The sequence below is a fragment of the Sciurus carolinensis genome, chromosome 3 (genome assembly GCF_902686445.1).
Source record: "Sciurus carolinensis chromosome 3, mSciCar1.2, whole genome shotgun sequence".
Lineage (NCBI taxonomy): Eukaryota > Metazoa > Chordata > Mammalia > Rodentia > Sciuridae > Sciurus > Sciurus carolinensis.
Window position 1 is genome coordinate 46,193,521 of NC_062215.1, and position 16,439 is coordinate 46,209,959.

The following is a 16,439-nucleotide window of genomic DNA, read 5'->3' on the forward strand; positions in this document are numbered from 1 at the left end:
GAAGATAACCTTGTATTTTTATCTTCTCACATTCTTTAAGAAAACTTTAACAAGCATGTAAGCACATCATTAATAATATTCCTAAAGGTCATGAATATGAAACAACTTAGATAAAGCTTGAAAAACTATATTCTTTAAATGCTCTATCTAATGGACTGTGAAGAATCATCCCCTTTTCCTTTAGGACTTAATTGTTGAATGTAAAGACTTCATGAGTTTATATCATGAAGCTTTTTAATTATAAGTAACTGAAAAATTATTGTGAATGTTTATGATATGAAAAGAAATTTTTAGCACTAAAGCAAATAAGACTTAAGAGTATAGAAACACTGACTCAAAAGTCATTATGAATACAAGGGTTTCTCTCGTAAAGTCAACTCATTTATCATATTTTACAAAATGAAAGAATTCTATATGGTAACATAAATATCACTTATACCTTACAGATTTGGTCAGTGCAGACTAAAATCTCACTAAGATTATACTGGAATTAATGAAAAATCTGAATTAAAGATTTTTTAAACAAAGGATGTTTCCTTAATTTTAATCGTGGTAAGAGTCATAAATTTATTTTAGGGAATAGTGATTTTCTTTCATCATCCATACTGAAATTGTGATTAAAATGGCTTCCTTTTAGCAAATTTTTTTCATTTGATATATGCCATCTTATAGTTTTAACAATTAGTTTTAACAATAGTTGGTATTAGTAGTGACGGTAAGCATTTAAAATGTTTGATAACCAATTGTTTAAGTACCTTCAAGTATATTTTATGTGCCTCAAATTGTACATGGAGTGTAATTACAAACTATATTTATTAATATTATTAAATACATTAGCTACTGAGATACAAAAATAGATACAATACCCACACTCAAAGAGTGCTTTTAAGAATGAATTCTTCAAGAACTTTACTATTCTAATTTGATTTTTAAAATACAATATTGAATTTCTTCAGAAGTATTTCATAAATTGAACTTTTCACAAATCCAGTTAGTTCCAATTAAAGTAACTTAATTATAGCCACAATAATACAGATTAATAGATAGATAGCAGAGGTCCTCTCAAAGCTTCCTTTAATAAATGACTCATGAAAATACTGCATTAACAATTCCCATGTTTAAATTTAATCACGGATTTTCAAAATTCTTTCAGATATTAAACAACATATGATCAGTTATTACAATTTGTGCTTTCATAAAAAGTACAAAAATGAACTTCAGCCCAATCTGACTAAACAAAAATGAAGTCTAATAACTAAAATACAAAGTATTTAAATTTTACTCTATCATTTCTAATAAAAAATTAATAGTATTTTAATATATCTGAGGAGAGTTCTAAGGAATTTTATCCAATCAGTATTAACTTAAGAGTTACCTGGGTCCTTTGTAAGAATTTAAAAAATATCACGTATCATCTCTATACATGTGATTCATGTGTTACCACATTACAAGTTTTCTATTTAGAAATTTCAAAACTGATCTTGATTTGGACCATTGTTTTAGAAATTACATAAACAGAAAATGAACCAAACAAAATAAAAATGGTTAAAGTTTAATGAAACAAATTTTTCAAAATTATTAGCTTATTCAATTTCTATAGTAACAACACATACTTTTTTTTTAGTACTTTTTCTTTAATTAAAAATATTTTGAAAACTATGGTATAGCTACAAAGCAAACGTTAGTAAAAATAAGTAGGAATATTCTTTGATATCGATGTTTCTTAATGCTACAAATAGATTTCTCTTTTTCTCCTTTAAAAGTAATTTAATAGGTTAAAGTTTAAACTACAAATAAATATGGAAAACTTAACACTTTGTAAAAATATTCTAGGATAAGGCAATGCATTTGTAAGACTAAAAACCATTATTTTTTATGATTAGAGAAATATTAATAATATAAAATTTAAGACTACAAAGATTCATATGCCAGTACTGCCATCACCATTCATTAAACTGATTATAAACTCAAGTGACAGAAAGCAGAGAATCTAAAAAAAAGGGAATATTTAGTAATACAAGGAACATACCTCCATGTTGTATAAATTGAGATATCAGTTGTTTCATATCAGAAAAATTTTTAGGCAATAGATGTGACCATCTACATTTATTCTCCTTTGGAATTTAAAATAACAAAATTACAGAACCCGATTTTATATGTATCCTAGGCACAAGTGATCGCACAGCTGTGGAAAGCTACATCTCAAATATCAAAAATTCCTGATATAATAAAATGGTGTAAACTTAAACCATCCATTTCTAATCCAATTACTTTATCTCCTCACCTCATCGGCAATGATTTCATGATGTTTGGATGAAGAATGATGTGGCATTTGGTTTGTGATTAAGTTCTAACATAGGATATGTACTATGGAAAGTCAAACCCAAACAAAAGCAAATTTAAGTATTTTTAAACTAGGCATAGATGATAAAAATTATTTAAGGAAACTTTTGTTAGTAAGAAATGATGTGTAAACCATGGTTTTTTTTCATCACTTTATAACTGAATTTCCTGTTTGTGTTTTTTTTTTTAAGTCAAAAGATCCTCTAAATGAAAGGACTTTGTTAAAAAGCTACTGATATAGGTCTCACACTCTCCTATATAATGACTTTTCAAGCAAGACGTAGGTCATTATTACAACAGATACTTCAATGTTCTTTATTGCAGTTTACTATCAGTTTTACATCTCATCACATACATGTGTGCTGTATCACATGTAACAAGAAAGGCTGTAGTTAACATTTTAAAGGGGAAATATCTGTTTTATAACATTTTCTAATACTGCTTTCTAAATTAGTGCCATAAGAACATATGAAATGGCATGCTTTGTTTTTTGACGAGTTTAATTACTGTGAGAACATTTTATGGTACAATGTGATCATTCAGTCACATTCAGTTATTTAAAACTATTTCATCATGCAAAGACAGGGCCAGAACAAATTGCCTCATAGGGGACTTAACCTTTTCTGGTTTAAGTAAGTTGAGAACTGGAACCTGTTCTTTTCATATTACCTTGATTTTTACTAAGGAGTACTGGCAGACATGGGGATACTTTCAACATCTCCCTAGTTTTCTAAGAGAGGAGAAAAGTCAAAAGATCGAGGATCCTTATGTGTATATGAATTTAGCCTGGAAACAGGAAACAAGCTAATGTGAGGATTTTCTGTGTTTCACTAATTTGTTTCGTAAGATCTATAAAACGATATAATTTTATCTATATAAATAAAATATGTGCCTCCTAAATTTGTTGCAAGGATTAAGGAGGCACATACCCAGAGGCTCAGGAAGCTGAGGCAGGAGGACAGCATGTTCAAAGCCAGCCTCAGCAATTTAGTGAGGCCCTAAGCAACTTATTGAGACTCTGTCTCAAAACAAAATAAAATTAAAAAAAAAAAAAAAAAAAAAAAAAAAAAAACGGGACTGGGGATATATATGGAACAATGGTTAAGTGCCCCAGGGTCCAATCCCAGGTACCAAAAGAAAAAAAAAAAAAAAGGAAGAAAGAGTCATATAGGTAAACTGGTATAACCTAAGTGCTCAATGAAGGATTGCTAGTTAATTCAACAGGTTTTTTTAATTGCAATTAACCTACCTTTATAGAACATTTAAAATCTTTTAGCCTCAAAGATGTATTAATGAGTTGTCCTAAATAGAATTTTACAGTTTATATAATGTTTCCACATATGTTAAGTCACTTGATAGAGACTTTTTTTTATTGGTTACCATCAGTGAAATGAGATGTGCAGGTTTGTGACACTGTATATTTCATCTTGTTCGGCTGCTTTTTTCCTCTCAAACTAAGACTTAAGTGCACAAAAGATGGATGTTGCAATCTTTTTAACTACAACATGAAACCAATAGATAGCAGGGATGATTCAAAATATTTAACCATCCCCCCCCAAAAAAAACACAACAAACTAAAAACAAACAAAAATTTAAAAACCAAATATTTAAACAACCCAAGTAGTACAGTCGTGGGACCAATGAGAAGGAATTCTATATACCCTGTTCTCAGTACTACTCTGGAAGTCTCAGCAAGTGGGAAGACTAGGGGTAGCAGCTATTTTCCAATACCTAATTTCACAACCTGTGACTGTTGATTCTTCACCTTGCACAATGTTTTTTTCCCTTGTTTTTAAATTGGACTATTGCACTCACTGTAGGGACCTTAGATGGATCCTGAGAACTCATTCTCCTAATGTCATAATCTTCAACTTCTCTGTTCCTTCTTTTACATTATATGTTTTAAATACCTCTAAATGGTCTTCTGTGACAAAAGTTCTAACTTCTATACATTGGATGACAAAAATAATCTGAGCCATCAAAAAGTGATTTCTCTATATCCTTGTATTTGAGTTTTGTAGCACTATTTTTTCTTAATAATAGTATTAATAAATTTATTTGAATTTTATTGAGTACTCTCTCAAATTTACAAAATGAGAAGAAAAGTAGAAAAATGACAGCGCAGATACTAGTTTCCAGAAAAACTAAAAAGGAAACCTGTGACAAGAGCATGAACTCTTTAGCTCTTATTTCACAGGATTGAGCTGGGGGGAGATGGAATATTTGATTATGAAGGAAATATTCAAAAATTTAAAAAGAAAACTCCAGAAATATGTCACTGAGATTGTATTTAAGGCTGTGTTAATCAGATCTGTAATTAAGATTTTGATGATAATTTTAAGTTTGATGGGTTTACTCAGCTCCTTTACTATAGGTAAGTTGATTCATTTGATACATAAAACAATTGTCTTAGGTTTTACAAACCAGTTTCATTCTTTGTTTCCTGAACAAAATCAGGAAATGTAGGAAAAAAAAAGCCCAAGTACTGAAACTCGTACAGAAAATGTTTTGATCTATATCTTCATGTACATTGCTTTCGAACATGCTCTTTCACTTTACAGTAAACATCATTTGTGTGAAATAACAGATTTGTAGATAGGAAGAGGAAGACAGATAACTGACCTACCTAAGCACCTGTAAGGCTGCAGAGTTTTTCCTTCAACAGATTCATCAAAATGTATTTAAACAATCTCCTGGTTTTTCTTAAGCAGCTTTTGGTCATTCTTCTAAATTACAGTAATGACTAAGAAATGCCTTTGACTTCCTTTTCACTTAACTTAAGGATGTCTACAATTCAATGACCAGTTGGCCATTCATTTCAATGACTTGAATATATACAAATTATGCTCACAATGAAAATCTGATCGTTCACTTTTTATTTTTAGAAGAATTTTATTAAGCATCTATTATGTGCTACTAACAATACAGCAGAAAACTAGGTTCCTAATCCTGGAGAACTAATATTTAATGAAGGCACACCACACACCAGTTGTCAGGAGGTTTCAATTAGTGTTTGAAGAGCCATAAGGTATTGGATGGTTCCTGAAAGATCTTCGTAGGAGATGATGGGGCTGTTAGTAAGAAAAAGGGAAAGGAGGCAGACAGAAAAATGATGAGGAAAGAAGACAACAAAGGAGGGGGGAAAAAACAGCAAAGATGCAGAGGGCAACAAGGAAGATGACTATGAAGATGCATATATGGCTAAGACAATGATGATGACAAAGACAAGAGTCCAGAAAACAAAGATGATGACAAAGGAGAAATGCTTGAAAATTAACGGATCTAGTGTAATTCTTGCAAAACGATCTTACAGCATGGATGCTTCAGACTCCAATTTGTAAATGCAAAAGCTGAGGTTAAATGAGATTAAGTAATTTCATAAGCAATACTCCTGGCAAGCAGAGCTAGAATTTGTTTCCAGGCCTGTTCTACTCTCAAACGTGTCATCTTAACCTGTATATGAATTTCTATCCATTACAATACTCTACCACAAGCTCTTGGTATGTTGCAGGGGAGGGTATTGGGGATCAAACCCAGGGACTTGCAAGCATTCTACCACTGAGCTATACATCTCCAGCCCATTTTATTTTTTATTTTGAGACAGGGTCTCCCTACTTCGTTCAGGCTGGCCCTAACTGGCAATTCTCCTGCTTCAGTCTCTGAAGTAGTTGGTATTGCAGGAGCGAGCCACTGCTCCTGGCTCCTGGTAATTTTAATTGCTTTTGAAAGTGTACTTTGGAGGCTGTGATGGGATTCAAATCATTGTGTCATTAAGAGAAATTGCTCAGATTTTCTCTTACACATCAAAATTACCCCAAACAATAATATATCTAGTGCCTTTAGCTAGAAAATGTTTTACAAATATGAGCGCAATAACTTCCTTAGGAGGGGAGAAATTATTTTGAAGGAGGCAGAAAACAATCACTTATAGTATACTTATTTCTCTAGTGTAATTTAATTGGATACTGAAAACTCCCTATTTATGTCCAAAGGATTTCACTTCCTTAACTTTTATTGGTACCATGGTTGGCACTGGCTGGCTTCAGCACCTTCATTATATTTTCCCAGGAGAAGCAAAGAGGAAAGAAGATGTTAAGGGCTCACAAATGAGCATCACGAGTTAAATATGTAGGTTTCTCAATATATGACTGTAGTCTATCCTAGGCAGGCTGATGCGCTAAAGATGGAGAAAGAAGCTTGCAATCTGAGTCCTCAATAAATAGAAATAAACCCAGCAATCATGTATAACCCCATTTCACCCAGAGAATTCTGCATCATTTGTCATCGTAGCTCTGCTGGAGTTAGTTTCCTACAGTCCTGCAAGATTTTTCAAGGTGAGGAGGTCTGTTTTTGTTGAGTACAAAAAGCCTGATTTTCATATTCAAGCTCAAGGAACAGATGGCTTACACTGCTTACAGTGCAATGATGACAATGATTGTGGGGAATTTTTCTAAGGGCTTTATAGAAATAGAACAAAATAAAAATAAAAATACATAAGGTTCAAAGAGCTGGTTTACTCACAAAAGTCTAAATAAAAATAACCCTCTCATATGAACACTAAGAATATAGTGAAGATTATAAACGCTGTTATATCATAGTAAGTTTTAAGCTGATTCAGACAGTACTTAATTGGAACTCGAACAATTGAAGTCAGGTAGGAAAAGTGAGAACTTGAGTAAATAGTCCTTAGTGGCAAGGGGCTCATCTGTGAAGGAAAGGTTATATTACTTATATGCTGACTTATGTGTACACTTACATACTTCAAAATATAAAATGCTGTTTAAGGAAAGAGAAGAAAGTCCATTTTTGTGAATTAACATTTAAACACCAATGTACCTAGTGGCATTTGAAATCCAAGGAAGAAGTTTTTTGTTTTTTTTTTTTTTAAAGCAAAATGAGTGTTTAAAAAATGTAGAAATACAGATTTTTAGAAATGTACCTTGAGATATGCTCATTTTAAGTTAAATGCTTTTGTTTAGTTTCTATGGCTCTGCTGTAACTAAGTACAGCTGTACAACCATAAATCCATCCGTAATGTACTTAACTTCTCCCTTTCAAAGAATCCTGTTCCCCTCCTCCAATATCCTTTGTATTCAATTATCTAATATTTGAGGTGAAAACATTTTTACAAGGATTCATGTGTGCCAAAAAAACAAAACAAAACAAAACAAAACAGGTAGTATTCTAACAATAAGCACAACCAATTAGGAGAATTATGGATGATTTGCATCCTAAGCTATAAAATTTAAATGGCTTATAATGTATGACCGAATGAATATGTGAGAACAAATAGTTTCTGCTCAGAAATATACTACAGAATAAAAGAACACAGGTAATTTAATCAAATGATAATAGAATAAAATACATATTTGATATTTAATATTTTTTATTAATGACTACAGGGAGAACATCTTGTCAAATAAGCATTGTTTCAAATACCAAAGCTAATGTTTTAATATTGTAAGTACAAGGCAAATCAAAACAGATTACAGCTAAAAATGCCAAGGCTCAAAATTATATCATTAAATGTAGACAAAATGACATAGTACTATAACCCTTTCATGTTTTAAAAATCTATGAGTATAAAGTAGTTTGTTTTCATATCTTTTACTAAGACTTCAGTTCAGTGAAATTTGTTTATTAAACTATTAAAAGTACCAAAAAAAGAAAATTAAACATAAAATGTCTACACTGTTACAAAAAGAAAAGATAAATTGAATTTATATATACGGCATCTGCAACAAATTTGAGGTACTGACTAGGCCTTCAAGGTTCCATGCTATAATTTAAAAACCACACACACACATACACACTCTTAGAAAGATTCAAATTACTATTAAAAATGCAACTTTTGAAAAAAATTAAAAACACTTCTAAAGGTGGTGCTAACTTTGATGTGGCCATGTTACCAGACTGTTTGATACTAGAGGGTAAAATAACAGCTTTTCAGTAGCATACAGTTATAGTTACACATCTAAGTGTGCAAAGAATATTACTTTAAATACAGAAAGACAAGTAACTGTTAATCTTAAATTTAAACCCAAGGCAAATGCATAAATTCTCAAAGCAGTGCATTCACATATACATTATGTAATTATTTAATAGTTATCACTAGTGTAATATTGCTTCTTAGCTTTGATCTACAAGAATATAAGAGGAAAGCATTTACTGCACTTGGATTTTTCTAAATGATCTTTAAAAATCTTAAAAGTACAGAATATGGAAACTATGGCTTATTTTATTTGCAAACATTAAGGAGACCTTACATCAGAATATTACTTAACTCCTTCCCTGCCCCTAGTACATAAATATATGAGAAAACTGGGTTAAGAAAAATAAATAGGGTGGAGCTACAGTCGAGGTCACCAGTATGTCCCAATACTGTAATTTTACTTGGTGGTATCAACCAGGAAAAGTGATACAGGAAAAGTATTCTTCAAAAAATAATCTATTCGGAACAATACATTTAAGAAATATACACCTACAAGAAGAGGGGCTGGCTTAGTAAAGAGAGCAACAGTTTAAATTTATAAGTTGCTCTATAATCTACTTTAAAATAACTCTTTAAAAGAACCAAAGTTAATTAAAAAATTATACCATAGTTTTGTCAAATTAGACTAATTTATTTCAAGATTTTAGTTCAAAGATTAAATATGAACCGTAGGATATTAAGTCCCTTGCTCTAAATTCATGATTCTATTATTCTAGGAAGAACGAATTAACATTATTAACAATCTATTTTTAAAGCTAAAATACATCGAAGGCCAAATCAGTATGATTTAGCGCATTTCAATATGCACATGCTGATTAATATTTAAAGTAATATTTCCTCATAATTTTAAACACTAGTAAAACATTACACAAACCAAGAAAATATAGAAGGAGTACTTCAGGGGCTGAAAATTAAACACTACGTTACTGGAGGAACTTTATCAAGCTCTCCCTCTTGCATTGTACTCCTTCGAATCCCCTACTCAGTAGCATCCTCCACTATCCCACCCTCATATCAATGAGCTGAACAAAACATGATCTTCATAAAAGTAGTTAAGAAAAACAGTGACCACTGTCACCACATACATATTGCAAATCAATTGGGCAGCTTAAAAAATGTACACACATAAAAACACAGAATACCACACTAAAGTCTGAACACATCTACTTCATTAAGTCCGAAAGTTGCAAAGAGGAAAAGTTTCATTTTCAGCTATTAATTAGTTGTATAAACAGGATGTTTATTAAACCTGGATGTGTATATCAAATATACATTATACATCTTCAAAACTAAGAAGAGGATTATAGAAATCAGAAACTTTTAAAAGTATGTTTGAATGCAGTAATTCAAGAGTTTATACTGAACCTTTTATTCAATGGTTTGACTAAAGGAATTTAAATTAGTGTGACCCAAATGGCTTTAAGTTTAATGGATATTGATGGAGAAGTAACATTTGGGTCCATTTTAAATAAAGATGAAATGGTAAAGTGCCCTTCAGCTAAACATATTTAAAATAATAAATAGAAGTAATGAAAGATGCATCCTTATATGGGATTCAGAAAAAAAAGAATTCTAGCAATGAATCAACACAAGTACCCTTATTAATAGCAGGTTTTGTTAGAAGCATTTTTCTAATTGACACTGAATTAGCATTTACTATCCCAGAGAGAGGTTCTCAGTGGCAAACACTTTATGGAGGTTGTCTGATGGCTTTGGCTTGTATTAGAGGTGTCACAAAATAGATTTAGTGAGCAGAGTTAGCTGTGGTTGTATGAACGGCACTGTGGAGTAGCTCTCCTCACCCACGGAACAAGTAATGTATGAAGCTCCTGCCCTGACTAATATATTAGGCCCTCTAAAAACAATACATTAATTATGCATTCGCTGTGAGTTCAGACACTGTGCTTAATATGATTAGTGCTGCTGTCTACCCTACTTAAGTACTGACATGTATTTTAAAAACCGAAAGTAAATTGGATGCCTTCTACTATCCAGAACATGAGCTGTGAAGTCTTCTCAGAGAACACACATAAAGATGGATACACACATGCCTCAACTACTAATACTAGTAGGAGTTCTGGCTTAGTTCTTTAAACTCATAGGCATTTCCCTCTGTAATCCTCTCTCAAATTTTCTTACCTCCCAAAGAGCTGCATTTCATCGCCTGGCTCTGAATATTGGCCTCTGAATATGTTTTAAATTTTACATGTGGTTTCAGTATTAAAGCAAAAAATTATTTTCAGTTGCCAAAATTTTTCTTTCTATTGCAATGAACCCTCTTAGTATAAGGTTACTCAACGAAAAATGGATTTAATGCTGCAAACATTACAAATAACATCTAAAATTCCATTCTCAACAGTAATGGGGCTTTATTACCTTTTTATTAATAAGTTGGTAATGTTGTGCAAGATAGGCATGCTGTCACTTCCTATCATCTGTAGGAGTAGAGCCTTCTGTTTACAGGGGATGTTGAAAACTACAGCTTCCTGAAACATTTGGACGGGAGTAGCAGGATAAAAACTTTTCTGAAGTTATTTTAACAGTATGCATTCATCAGTGACAACCTGTGTAAATATATTTAAAGATGAAGTTTCACATTTCATGGTTTGCATTTCAGGGTGGGGGGCGGCAACCAGCATTTCATAAATCAATTTGTCACCTGCCTTTACTGGCCATTTTCTACTGGATTGCAAACCAAAGTGAAAACTGGGGAAGTGATAGGAAAAAGAATAGACTGAAGTCATTTTATAAAACAGGGAATATTTTTAACATTGGAGAACATTTGTTTCAAATATAACATATAACTACGGGTTATGACTCAACCTTAAAACAAATAAGACCCCAACATTTGCCACATTCACATAGCTTTAAACACCCAACCCTCACAAGCCTTCTTACATCAGGAAAGAAGATTTTACATTTTACAGATGAAGAAATTGATGAGAGGGAAGCAGAGGCAGCTGAGCTGTGCCCAGAAGCCTGGGGTGGGGGAGGTTCTCCACCACAATAATCTGCACTGGACCACTGAGGGCAAGAACATGGCAGGTCATTCTTCCCCCTCCTTGTGTAATTCCACAGGTAATCACCTAACAACCGGGGTGTTTATGAATGAATACACCATTTTAATTATCAAGAGACCATTAACAAATTACATGTGCAACACGACCTGTGAAGACAAACACATATCAACGAAGGATAGCAGGACAGGCAACAGCACTCCCGAGCTCTACTATTCTGAACAGAATAGAAAAAATAATCTACCTGGTGTTGTCCTAGGGAATCTTGATTTTAGGCTCTGAATTTAATGTTAATGGAAATTAGAAAAAAATTAAAACAAAACTTACTGCAGAATATTCTTAGGATATAGCTCTCTTTCACTACAATTATTCGACTGTTCTACTTTTAATGTAATGCAATCAAGTGTATTAAATTCTAAATACAAATCTCAAGTACTTGTTTACAATTCACAAATTTGGTGTCAAGTGGAAGAGATAAAGCAATTCTTCCTATCAGTAAAAGAGAGAGTTGTTAAGCCTCAGTGGTCACCCTGCAATATTGGATGAAACAACTAACCTATTTATAGCTGAACTGAGCAGAAAACAAGAGTCAGGTAGCCTGATTTATTCTTTGGAGACCCACCATCACCTTGACAGGAGGGAGAAATGTGAAACTAACCACCATGCAATCAACTGTAACTGCTGTAAACATTTTATCTGCTTTTAAGTAACAAAAGGCAAGCCTAGTTTCACAGCTGGGTACTGCTAATATGGAGCACAAAAAAAGGGGAAAGTACTTGATACTGAAAGGAAAAATGTCTAGGTCTGAACATCATATGGTTTGACTTAAAAACAGGCTGATTAAAGATACTTAAACTACTATTGAACATTAATTGCATGCACCTGTTGTTCTCGTATTGGTAGCCCTTCCAAGTCCCTGTGAGCACGAGAATGCTTTGCCATGGACAGAAAGCCCTGACTGACTCTAGCTCACATTGCCTAACACTGGAGGAGAGTGGATTTATTAATCAATTTCACAGTTTCTTTGGGATACATTAGTTACATTAAAATGTAATACCAAATAGACCACAAAAATAACATTTACATTCTCTATTTAGTGCCTTCATTATAAACTGCTTTCCTAATTTTATGATTTGTATAAATTTTTCTTTTAATCAGACAATTAGTTTCATGTGTTTTCATCATGCTTTAGGCTATTTTATCCACACTGGGAAAACATACTGAATTCTTAAAAAAAAAAAACAAAACACTTAAATTTTCACAGCTCATGCATTAATAATATTGCCTATGTGAGTAGATTCTATTCAAATGGACTTTAGCAAGTTAATGAGTTAATGGTGCTAGGAAGAGAATTATGATGAGTGCATCCACATTCACTATGAATTGTGAATGCACAGCTTAAAGACATTCTGAAGCAATCACCTCTTAAAATCAAAAGTTGACTTATGGGCTGACAGAAAAACAAGTAGGTTTAATGACAGAAGAAACTGGAATTGTGAGTTTAACTCTGGCACTGATATAAGGCATTATGTCTCCGAGCCTCAGTTCCTCATCTGTACTCATATGATGACCCCTATTCTAGGTATTTTATAGAACTGTGGAAAGACCATAAAGCTACCACATGAAACAGCTCTGTAAAGTGTCGAAAAATTTAAGAAAAATATATTGTCATTTTCACTCTTGGCCCTCTCTCTGCATCCACACTGCCATGTCAACTTAAGAGCTGTTTTTTGTTTGTAGGTTTGGTGTCAACAGGGCTTCTGCTCTCAAGCACTTTTTGAAGCAGGAAGACTCCACGTAAAAGCAACTCTCCTGAAGGAAAGCACTAGAGAAATATTATCTTGCTTTCTTTCGGTACAGGTGGGGTATAGTTGGTTTCTGGTAGATATGCAATTATGAAAGATATTAATTTAATGTGGTTTATTGAAGCCATGGAATTCCAGTCCCTCAACTGACTGGTAATTTGGCATCTGTGATGACTGAGACCCTGTGGTATATTTTGTGGCAGTGGGCAGGCCAAGTCTCAGAGATCACAGTACCATTAGCCAACTGGCAGGACCAAGAGCATTTTTCTTGCTCAGAGATTTCCAACATTCACTGCTAATAACCGAGACTTCAGTCAGATTTAAACTTGAAATCTTAGACCACAGGGTGAGGAGCCAGAGGTATGGCTAGGCCTAAATCATCAAACATAAATAGAAACATAAATCTGTTGCTGGCAAATTAAGGTAAAAGAGGCTACGCATTGGTGCACTGCATTGATATTTGGTCAAAGCAAAGTTAGGAATCAGGTCGAGAAGTCAGAGTCAAAACATGAAGAGTAGGGTCTCAGAGTCAGATAAAACTAGGATGACTTCTAGCTTTACCACTTGCCCAAAATAATCTTAGGCAATTCTTGTTCCTTCTCTGAGCATCCATTTTCTTATCTGTCAGATAGAGGTAACAACACCTAGCTCACAGGGTTGCTATAGAGATGAAATCAGATGATGGTGATAACATTATTACAGTTGTCATTATCATCATTATTACAATTATTTGTAAAATAGTCAAGTTAGAGTCAGAGGAATTGGTATTACCAAGGTACAGGTTAGGAGCATTTGCATGATGCAAGAAGAACAAAACGGGAAGTTCAAAGTATACCCCACTTGATCAAGAATCAGGAGATAAAGAAATTAGGGGCAGGGAAGCATAGGGCCAGTAGCGGAGGTAGAATTAGGGTGATTCCTTGCCTAAGGCCTGTAGTATTAATAGAGTTCCAGCAGAGGTGGAATCAATCCCAACAGAATCAATCAAGTGACAGATGAGCTAGAAGATGGAGACAGATTACTGGGAACACATTTTATTGAAGAAGAATAAGGTGTGGACTGAGAAAAGGCAGCAGTCTGTGGCAAGCAAATTTTAGTTAGACATTCCAAAGTCTGAAAATGGAAAGATTCTTCTCAGAGATCAGTTTTCATGATGGTTCAAAGACACCCACGGATACACAGTTCCTCTTGTAAGAAGCACACAGCTCACCATCTCACCTCATTCCACCCTTACCAAATGGAAAAGTGACAATTATGTAGAAGAAAATGAGGGGGGGGGTATGAAAAATGGTGGAATGAGAGAGACATCATTACCCTATGTACATGTATGATTACACGAATGATATGAATCTACATCGTGTATAACCACAGAAACAAAATGATGTACCCTGTTTGTGTACAATGAATCAAAATGCAGTCTGTAAAAAATAATAAATAATAATAATAATAATAAAGAAGTGTGTACAGAAAGAATACACCACAAATCAGAAGAGCAGAGGGCTATGTTTTATTCTCTTGGTATGGTCCACTGTCCTTAGATTAGTAACTAGAAAGTTAATGGCCCGAACAACCATACCATAAGTTTGAATAAGAGTAAGAATTAAGAAAAGATCTTAACTAGCCAAATCTGTTTGCTTGGAAATTAACCAATTTTAACATTCTGAAAATTCCATGTTAAAAAAGTAAGGGAATTAACTAACTAAAGGAAGAAGAACTAAAGATTTAAATTGAGAGTTCAATATTTCTTTAAAAAAAAAAGTTTTTCAATTTCATGAAAAATCACTGCCAATCATTTACTTGCAATTAAAAATATAGAAATATATTTTTCTCATCAGAATCTTATTTATAATTGTGTTAAATGTCTCTTGATTTTCACTCTTTTAAAAGAAATTGGACCAAAAGATGGTAATCCACATGAAGTAGGCAAGCAAGGATTTGACAAGATCACAAATGATGGATATCAATTCATTTAGTTGGTTGGCAGGTGACTGACAAAACACATGGAAGATTTTGCAGTCTCAAGAGTCTTACAAGGATAAGGATCCTGGTCACAATGTGATGTGTACCACCTAGGCTGAAATGTACATTTGCATACTGATAAAGCGTATACCCCTAGGCTGAAGTGTACATTTGCATACTGATAAAGCTATACCCCAGATTAAGTTAACTTTCTCAGAATGAAGGCCCTTTTAACTCAAATCCGTTTTCTTTTTTGTATTATCTCTATCATTTCTGAGTTCATGATTCCTATAGTTCTTATGACTGTGGTAATAATACCCCATCCGGTCAACATGCCGTTAGTCTTTCCTCACTTCAATGGCTCCCTATTTCCTTCTGAATCAAATTTGAATTCTTAGCTTGGCAATTATCACACTCAATAATAGGCCTTAGCCTTATGGCCAACTATTTCCTTCCTGCACTATGATATTCTAGGCCTCTCCCCATCACACAAATGTACTTATATACGTATGGCTTCCAGGTTTTCTGCTTTGGCTTAGGTTATTTCTTCTGACAGTAATCTTCCTCTCCCCGTCTTCAATCCATGCACACCCTACATAAAAATATGCTGCCTCCTCTACAAGCTTTCACTCTTTACCACGGAAACCAGAGATGATTTTTCTTATATGATACAGAAGATATCTTCTTTCTTTCTTTTCTTATCTTTCCTGAATTGCATTTATTTGTATGTATAAGATACATACATTTGTCACTAGGCTTGAGAGTAGACCAATGTCTTATTCACCTGTCTCCACTGATAGCACACGATATAGGTAGATACTATTATTGTTTCCATTTTACAGATAAGAAAAGTCAAGTAATTTGTCCCAAGTCACACAATTTGTGATAGAATTCAAATCTGTGTCCTCAGACATCGTGGTATACAGCATATCAGGACGTGGCAAAAACCACTCATTTTTACCCCATGTGAATGTCACCTTCTGGTATAGTGTCTCACTGCTAGTCTGTAATTTCCCCACCCAACAGAACAATAAAATAGCTCTTTCAAAGGCTGTCAATCAACTCTTCACCACTATATCCAATGGAATGAACAGCCCAGTCTTCAGCTGACATAACCTTTGCCAGCATTCTACACTATTAAGCACTTCTTCCTCTTTGAAATGTGTCCTGCTTCCATGAAACACTGTTTTTTTTCTTTCCATCCCCTGCAAGGTCATCTTCGTCCACCTTCTATTTAACCATCTTCCTCCACCTTCTATTTAACCATCTTCCTCCACCTTCTATTTAACAGTTCAGCTCCTCAAGGCAAGTCGTAGGCCATTT

The 16,439-nt window shown here is 33.6% G+C and overlaps 1 protein-coding gene across 2 annotated transcripts in view; it reads right to left on the reverse strand.

Annotated features, from left to right (window-relative positions):
- The window catches only part of LOC124981013 (protoheme IX farnesyltransferase, mitochondrial), a 129,753-nt gene that overhangs the window by 64,623 nt on the left and 48,691 nt on the right, over positions 1-16,439 (reverse strand). The window lies entirely within an intron of this gene.